General features: G+C 41.8%; 1 non-coding gene across 1 annotated transcript; it reads right to left on the reverse strand.

Annotated features, from left to right (window-relative positions):
* Nucleotides 1–252: 252 nt before the first annotated feature.
* Trnas-cga lies at nucleotides 253–325 on the reverse strand. Its single transcript has one exon. It is a non-coding gene; the product is annotated as a tRNA-Ser (tRNA).
* Nucleotides 326–10,099: the final 9,774 nt, after the last annotated feature.

Raw genomic sequence — 10,099 nt, forward strand, 5'->3', positions numbered from 1 at the left:
TGCAGCATTTTACTTAATAATTATATATAATAAGTCCATGCACTCTCTAGTAATATGAAAATATTATACTGCCCATGTTACTACCGGCTTCATTTACTCATCTGTTGGTTACCACGTGCCACTGCAACAAAATTAAGGATACATGTTATCAAACTAGGTGCTATGCAAACTATTTGCGAATTCCAGAATGAGATTTTCACTCTGCAGCGGAGTGTGCGCTGATATGAAACTTCCTGGCAGATTAAAACTGTGTGCCCGACCGAGACTCGAACTCGGGACCTTTGCCTTTCGCGGGCAAGTGCTCTACCAACTGAGCTATCCAAGCACGATTCACGCCCCGTCCTCACAGCTTTACTTCTGCCAGTACCTCGTCTCCTACCTTCCAAACTTTACAGAAGCTCTCCTGCGAACCCTGCCGAACTAGCACTCCTGAAAGAAAGGATATTGTGGAGACATGGCCTAGCCACAGCCTTGGGGATGTTTCCAGAATGATATTTTCACTCTGCAGCGGAGTGTGCGCTGATATGAAACTTCCTGGCAGATTAAAACTGTGCGCCGGACCGAGACTCGAACTAGGGCTTGTCTACTGTGTGAAGTAGGATAGATGGTCATCTGTGGCACCTCTGCCGAAAGAGTGTTGGTGCACACACAAGTGTTTCGAAGCATACCGTTCATTGTTCATTGTTGAACATGGAGCTCAACAGTAGCCCGCCCCTACATGTTGCCCCTACGACATGGTCAATTACGATTGCGGTGGGCACGGAACCATTGGGATTCGACGCCCGATCAATGGAAACGTGTCGGCTCTTCGGGCGAATCTCATTTTTGCTACGCTATGTCGCTGGTCATCTCCACAAACGCCGTTATTCAGGTGTACGCCAGTTCTAAACGTACAGATCTCCAACATTGCAGGCTCGTGGGTGTAGTATTACCCTATGGGAGACAATCTCCTGCGCTTGCTTGGGATCAGTGGTAGTAACCGAAGACACGCTGACAGCTGCGAACCACATGCATCCCTTCATGCTTGGTATCGTCCCCTACGGCGATATCGTGTTTCTGTAGCACGGTTCACTGTGTCTCCGAGTCAGAACCGTGCTGCAATGGTTTGAGGAGGATTATAGTGAACTTACGTTGATGTCTCGACGACCATATTCGCCTGATGTTATCCCTAAGGAACCTATCTGGGTCACTATCAGCCGCCATGCGCCACCTAGGCCAATCAGCGGTCCGCTTTTTACTACCTGTGCGTAGACATCTAAGGCCACATATCTCGATAAACCCATCTAACTGTTGGATCCCTGATGTGCTGAATCAGTGATGTATTTCGTTCCAAAGACGAACAAACAAGTTATCAAGCAGGTGATCATAATGTTTTGGCTCATCAGTGTACATCACCAGTAGGGTTTTTTACGCTCACCTGACAAAACGTGTCTCTATGTGTAATGTTACCAACTTAACCATTAGTTGTCGGTTTTACATTACCTTAAAATGTTTTCATGAGTGAGTTTCGCTGTATGCGAATTATGTCGTTTTACTTATGTTTATTTGTATTTATTTACTGGGATGAAGGAGTAGTCTGGAAGCTGAGAACCTAAATGGTGAATAGTTGGAGGAAAGACAAAGCTGAGTGAAGATTGGGAGATGGAGGAGGGGGTAGAGGAGGTAGATATGAAATTAGGAGATGAGGGAGGAAAGGGAGAGAGGGAGAAAGACAGCACCTCTATCACCTATACTGGAGATTTGGGGGAGGGGGCATGGTAAGGTTGTACAAGGAAGACAATGTCTGACTACTACAAGTTGATCTGGGATTCAGTAGTTACGTGTAGCTGGATAACATGAAACACGAAAACACCAGTGTGGAGAGTTGCATCGAACCAGTCCTCGTACAGAAGACCACAACAACTAATACTGCTATTACCACGTAGTTACGCATCACAGTTGTTTGATACTGGTGTAAATTGAAATTTAAAACAGTGTACTTTGTATTCTCGCTATATTGGTGTCAGTTACGAATGTTATTTTAATACATTTTCTGTTTCAGGTACGTACGAACACCAGATCTGTGACTGCATCCTGTACAGGTAATTGATCAATTATGGTACTATTTTACTGAGATTCACATGCTATCATATATTTTTATGGGCACTGGAATAAACGCATTCACTTATTCGTTCATGGTTCAAGAAAAACTTGCAGTACATTTGCTATCCAATTCTTCATTTTTAATATTGTTTTTTTATAGCTGCAAACAAAGAAAATGATATCACTATACTGGATTTCGTATTTTATCATTAGTCGGACACTTCCCAAGTGTGTAGAAATTCATGTTGTATCGGAGAATATTTCGTGAAAATCCCAGTAAAATGTCCGGCTGATGAATATTTCATCAATGGCAAAGGTGGCTCAATTACCAACTAAGATATTTATTCTTCGTATAACCATAATCGAAATGGACGATTTGGGACGTCAGCTAGCATAATATACGTCAAAAAATAGCAAAATTCCTCCAGCTCTATTAAGGTTTTGCTTTTATTGGCTACTAGTTTCGATGTTACAACATCTCACCACTGACTACTAGTGTTAGACTCATACGGTTGATGTCAACAAGTATGGTCCTGAAGATGATGTTGTAACAACATCGAAACTAGTCGCCAATAAAAGCAACACCTTACTACAACTGGAGGAATTTCGTCATTTTTTAACATATAAGATATTTATGTCCTCTCTGACCCCACAGTACTACCTAACGCAGTCACAGGCATGACTCACAGTCCGTCGGGACCGTACTAAACAATAATTACGGAGATGCACTAAAAGTTTTGTAACCTCCACAGACTTTATAGTAAAAAAATTGGCCAGGTGCGAAGAGGACTCACCTACAGAAGGTTCCGCACAAACTTAATTATGTATATAGACTGTTCACCCATACTGCGAATCGAGAATCTTGACTTTTGCCTGTTTTAGACATAAATACTAGCAGGATATCGGTCTCGGGAAATCCACGACTTTCGAGGATGTTTCAGTTTTTTATGTTTCAAATAAGATTACAAATGACAAGAAATACTTTTTCTTATGATATTATTGCAAATCAACATTTTTCAGATTTTTTCCTCACTTGTACTGTTAAATCTTGCTTCTTGCCAAATTTTGTGATTACAGGTCAACCCAAAATACCCTATAGGCTGTGACGAATGAGATTGCGAGTATGAAAATGTGTGACATAAATGGCCGTATCTTTTGTTTCCTTTGATTTCAAAGCTCAGTCTTTTTTACACCTCCAACAGACGGTAGATCTTAGTATGTAACATAAATTTCAGCTTGAAACTTCTATCCGTTACTGAGGAAAAGGCTTTTTAACAGTCAGACAGAAAGACAGAGACAGATGGACGACAAAACGATCCTCTAAGGATTCCACGTTTACCGACTGAAGTACGAAACCCTGAAAAAGTACCTATTCTTTTTTTTTTTTTTTTTTTTTTTACTACAGGCAACAGAGAAAACTAGCCACAGATATTAGATGTTTTAATTAGCATATTCATTTTATTTTATCTATCCTTTATACTATTTATATCAGAGAACATACTGGGGATTCTAAAGACTATTCTTTACGATGCAGAAATACCATTGATCAGAAAGATAAATATTGGAAGCAATATTCGCTAGCTAACAAGGAGAAGTCCGATAAAGAACTTTCCTGCGGCATGGTTTGTTCGCTCTTATTTAGGGCGATGTAGAGTTTCCCAGAATCTGCACTGTTCCCCGCCATTCGTTTCATTTGAATTCGCTAGAAAACTCCAACCCATGATAAATGCGACACGCTTACAAACATTCCCCGGACTCGATGCGCCGTGTGTTAGTCCGAACTAAACAGGATGCTGTTTATCTCTAACTCCGGAATGGAAAACACGGGAATACTGTCGATGAGGGAGTTATCGCACGGAGAAATCCACGCGAACACCGATATTTCGCCGTAATCATCCATAAATATTACGCCGAAGATAGCACCGCATATTGATGAGTCTTCCCGTAAAGACATTACGCCAGGCTGCAGAAGGGCGGCAGAGCGCCGTGCTCCGTAACAGAAAATATTCTCCGGGCTTTTGCGCAAACAGCAGGAGTGGAGATTTATGCTCGCGAAATGCAGATAGGAGGAGCCGACAAGATGTGTACTTTGGCCGCTCAAAAGAGCACCGCCCAGGCGCTCTTAATGCTGCCCTCCACAGAATAGGAGCCCTGCTTCTTGAAGGGGACCTGGCGGACGGGCGGATCCTGCCTCGCCTCGCTACGGGAACGGAAGCCAGGACTGCGCCTAACGAAACACCTGTTACGCACAGAGATTCCTACGTTCTGGATTCCGGGGTAGATTGTAACAATCTATGATATTTAATATTTCAAGAGACAGTGGTTTATTTCCCTTTGTGTCATTAGTGTATCTCCTAATATTTCTCCTTGTCTGTATTAGTAGTTTTACGCCATAGAAGCATTTGATTATGCAGGCAAAGTCCTGTAGGAGCAAATTTTTCTGACGATGAGCTCAGACTCTCGGCTGGATGCCACAGTTTATTTTGATGGAAAGCAATAAATTGTTTAATGACAATCTTCTATAAAGTATAGAGAAAACAAACGATACTGATAAAACACTAATAAGTATTCTAACAAACGTCATATCCCAGTCACTTTCGAGTGTAGTGAGAGCATTAGTTTCTTATTCCATTTTTAAGTGATGGCATGAAAGTTTTACATGCTGCTTTTTATTTTTGAAATCACAAAAATTATTTCGGAAACAAAGGCTTTTCCAATTGTGAAAACATGTTTCAAAGTACAACGTGGTGTTCTACCTAGTAGCAAATGTTCTATAGCAATTTAAAAGAGTTTCAGTCGGGAAAATCTTGTGAGTATTGCATTTCATAATCTACCTGTTACATTAGGACTCTGACACTCGCCACTAATCAGAAAGGGGCCTCAAAAACTAGTAGAATTATTAAGACATTGGAGGAACACAGTTCATTTGCAAATATCACACGTTCCATGGTGAAGAACGTTCTTCTGTTTCCAGTAACAACATGTTACGTGAACGACGAAATATGCGTTAACTGTCCACATGTCATAAATAAATGGACCCACCATTAAACTCTGTTTCTTAAGAATTAATGTATTCCAAACAGCTGTGAAATGTTATACAGCACTTAAATGGGTTGGAAATGAAGTATTTAGTGCTACACAAAACACACCTTCATGTCTAACAAAAACAGAAACAGTAGAAAGTGGCTGAAACTGCTTACGGCTGTCTCTAGAGTGCATCCCTTCATGAGATTCAAAGTAATTCTACGTAATGAACAAAAACTATCATGTTATCCTCCGTACGCAATCCCCTAGGTACAGAACTCTGTCCTGCTCTGAATATGCAAGAAAGTCATTTGGCCGAGAGGTACATAACACACGAGCCTATTTCTTAAGTTCTGTACACTTTCGTACATCCCTCGGCAATGGGATGTGGGACGACGGCCAGTCAGTATATGAGGATTGATAATAAAAACCTTTATTCGTGTGTTTAAATTTCCTCATTCAATGCGATCGTTTTCGGCGATACTCTGCACCGTTATCCGGCCCTGGAATTCTTACCATCAATCCATCTATACATTGGCTCCATTTCTCCTCAGTTTTACTATTAGAAAATGGTCCAGACAAACTAAACAAATAATCTTCATCAGCTTTCGTTCCTTATTCGTTTTGCTTCCTTCTCGTCATTTTTAGCAGGAATGCCTAGATAGGCATATCACTAATTTTTTACTAGTATTCTCAGTTAGTTCTTTAAGTTTTCTAACTAGCGCATCTGTTAAAACTATATTATCTTTTTTTCAGGAATTATTTCTGTCTGTGTTTTCCCTATCGCCAAACACTGATAAAGGTCATTCTACAACATCAAACTTGGTCACATTTCTTGGCCTCAGGACATGTAACGGAGTTTGCCATGCAAAGACTAAATACCAAGGCTAACGGTTCATTTGGCGTTAAATCTTAGTAAACACAAGCAGCTTAAAGAAAAAAAAAGTTGTTTTGAGAATATAAAAATCAAACAATGATACTGATAAAGCATTAATATCTATTGAAAAAAAGTCTTACATTACACGATTACCTTTCGATCTTTTATTCCTGTTACTTTAATTCCTTCTCGTTGTCACTGGAGATAAGCTTTCCTGTTTCGAAAATAACTAACAATTTTGGAAAGGAGGATTATCGTTTCATCCTCGCTTTCATCTTGAGAAATTTTCTCTTAATTCCTTGTTAACGTTCGGTGTACGATCTGATAACTAGTAATAAGCTGTGGCGTTACGAATTATAGTCCCTCCTTTATTGTCTTCCTGTCTTTAGCAACTTCTCTTTGGTTTATAGGAATATTTTATTATAACTCCTCTCTATTTTTACATGAAACTTATAAAAAAGCTATCCGGGGTAGGCTGTCACGTAACCATAACCGGAATTTTTGTGACAGCCAACTCCGAACAGACATTGATCCCGACATAAATGTTGGTACAAAATAACATGGGGCAACTGTTATAAAACAACAGAAAATTGTTCGGGTATAGACTTAACTGAATAAAGAGTGAGTAATGCTGATTAATCCATACATTTTATAAAAGTGTTCGTGCTATGTATGTATGTTGCACATCTCCTCTTCAGACACTGTATCGATTTCAAGCAAGTTTGGTAAACATATCACCTACTGTCTGGAAAGAACCACAGTGGAGGTAAGAACCAGCTACCCCTCAGAGGTGCGAGTGTGGATGTGGAAAAGTAGCTTAGCTCACGACACGCAAATAGCCAGACTATATTCATCCAGTATTTGAAAATGAGGGCACTTAGTGACTTACGACCAGGTTCATACATAATTTCAAACCTTTCGAGGATTTTTCTCGCTGACAGGAAAAAAGTTTATGGCTTACCACATTTTTGCCATTCATGTAGTAAAACTACCAAATGAGGCATTACTCCCTTTTTTTGCTAACACCATTTGCAACAAATTTTGCAGACAGTATTCACATATACTACAGAAGCAAGAATACTACTTGCAAGAATACACTGATCAGCCAAAACATTGTGACCATCGACCTACTATCGATACAAACCCGGCCATGCGACAGCAGCATTACCTGGCGATGAATGACTACTAATCAGTCACTCGCACGGTGCATGTAGTTTCAGTGGGCATGCTGTCCGCGTGTATACTGCGAGACTTGTCGTTGTTATCGAGGAGTGCTGTGGTTAGTGTCTTCAACACGTCCAGGCGTCGTGGGTTTGCGCAGCCACCCCTAATTACAGATGTCGGACGTTATAGTCTGGGCAGACTGGTAAAACAGGACAGGCAGCGAAGCGTGTACCAGTGTGTCTGAACACACAGTTCAACGAACGCTCCTGGCGATGGGCCTCCGCAGACGACGACCCACGCACGTGCCAATGTTAACACCACTACATCGGCAACTATGACCGAAATGGGCAAGTGACCACCGGCACTGGACGATGGCGCAGTGACAGAGCGTTACATGGTCTGATGAATCCAAATATCTTCTTCATAATGCCGATTGGAGGGCGCGAATCAGTCGACTGAAAGGGCACGTAGCAGAAAAACTTTTTCTTGGGAACGACAACCGATTCTTTTTTATAAGGATGATACTGGTATCACTGTTGATCACTTACAATTTCTCATAGCGGTGCTTGAGATAAATAACAGCCGGCCGGAGTGGCCGAGCGGTTCTAGTCGCTTCAGTCTGGAATCGCGCGACCTCTACAGTCGCAGGTTCGATTCCTGTCTCGGGCATGGATGTGTGTGTTGTCCTTAGGTTAGTTAGGTTTAAGTAGATCTAAGTTGTAGGGGACTGATGACCTCAGATGTTAAGTCCCATTGTGCTGAGAGCCATTTGAACCATTTCACAAATAACGAGCTGTACCTCACACTTTATTTTATCACCTAGTTTTTGTTGTGTTGACTGTGTACTGGGTAATATTTTTGGTTAGAAAGAAGTAATGAAATGAAAATCATGCAGTTCACAGTTCTATTTATTTTTTTATCACAACTGCTTTTCCGTCGCACTCTGACCATCTTCGGACCATAGAAGACGTATTTACGTGTACATTCCGCAACTGCAACAATTAATCATTTTCGAAATGCTGCAGTTCGGTATTGCTTGTGATACTGTGGCTACCTGTCTTTCAGTGTAAACTAGCACCACTCTAGGAACAACCCTAGTTCCTTCGAATGTTAGGAAATACATCATGCGACGCAAAGCTGCACGTATTTTTATTCTGACAATCGCTGTTGGTCACATCCTACATCTATATCTACATAAATACTCCGCAAGAAATTATACGGCGCGTGGTGGAGGGTACCCTGTGCCATGACTATTCACTACCTTCTAGTAACAGATTCGTTGTAGAGTCAGTCTCAAATGCTCCTCGAAAACAACGTCGCGGTCACTCCAATGATTCCCATTTGAGTTTCCGAAATATCTCCGTAATACATGCGTCTTGTTCGAACCTATTGCTAACAACTCTAGCAGCCTGCCTCTGAATTGCTTCGATCTCTCACCACCACCTCGACTACCCTCGGACCACAAAAGATGCACTTAACACAGCATTCCAGGGTACTACGCTTGTTTCAGATGTGTCGAACGTTTGTATTGGAAGATGGAAGTACATAATTGTAATTTCCCAAGTTTTATCAAAATGGTGTAGATCAAGAATGATTAGCTATTGCCATTCTGGAATGTAGAGATAAGTACGTCTTTTATCACCCAATGTTGGTGACAACGTGGCCGAAATCGATTGCCAAAATAAAAATAAGTGCAGTTGAGTATTGCATGATCCAGTTCCTAACGTAAAAGTATTTTCATTTCATTGCTTCTTTTCGACTCGAAATTATTATCCGTTGACTCATTTACAAAGATTTCATTTGTAGATATAGAACTGAGAAATCCTCCTCCACCTCCAGGAACTCGTGTAAGTGCCAGAACTTGCTTTCACGATTTGTTTTGCCACTTTGCTGTGCGAACTGAGAGCCGTGAAACTGCCGTTGATTTATAGACACTTGGTCCCTTGGGAGCCGCCAAAGGCGAGTCCGCGGTGCGAGTTCCCTGCGGTGTACGTTCCCTCGGCCCCGCTGTTATCAGCTGGCGGCGAATGGCAGCTGGCGGCGGCGACAAAGAGGGCCCCCGTCTCTCAGAACTTAGGGCCGCTGTGCCTCAGGGCCGCTCCCCACAACTTGCCGCCTCGGGCACAGGCAAGACTTCTGAGGCGCACAGCCTGTGCCCAGACTCCGCCGGAACATCCTCTGTTGCCCTCTCGTACGCCATACAGTATGCTGTCTCCCCGGATTTGCGAGTGCGCGCATCGAGTTTTACAAGGAGTGCGCAGTATTGCAGTGTACTTAAAAACCTGTAGTACCATAATACGCACGAGGTTTCGCTAAAATAACTCTCTTTATTTTTAAATGAGACTATTTGGTTCCAGAGACCATCTAAAATCTCAAGCATCTGTGACATACGTATTCAGTCTGGAGCGACGAATGAATATTGTACCACGGTCGAGGTTCGAACCCTGATCTACTGCTCAGTGGGCAGATCCTCTAACCACTACGCCACCCTGGCACAGTGGCTTTGCATAACTTCACGGACTATTCTAGCATGCCTCCCTCCTCAAACAAAATTACCATTCATGCTCAGACAACTTGGTACTCACCATAAAAGCGAACTGCACTGTAGAAGCTCTCCAGTTATACTGGAATAGAATCTCGGCATCGAAAAAAACGGGGGCTCCTGCCTGAAACTCTGGAATGGATGCTTTAATCAAATGAAACTCTATGGTCCCGTAGAGCTTTTCAAGTCTCGAGCATCTATAATGTATATATGTACATTTAATCTAAGAATTCTATTACTTGATGGAGAAATACATCCATGGTAGAGACAGACTACCATTCAGATTTGGCACATCTTCGAGATACAGAAAGGTCTTGATCTCAGAATTCTTTATTAAGCGTTACGCGATTCAAAGTTTCATCATCAGACTGATGCTGCGGAATGACGTACACAATAAAATTAACGATGTC

The sequence above is a fragment of the Schistocerca americana genome, chromosome 5, assembly GCF_021461395.2.
Source record: "Schistocerca americana isolate TAMUIC-IGC-003095 chromosome 5, iqSchAmer2.1, whole genome shotgun sequence".
Taxonomy (NCBI): domain Eukaryota; kingdom Metazoa; phylum Arthropoda; class Insecta; order Orthoptera; family Acrididae; genus Schistocerca; species Schistocerca americana.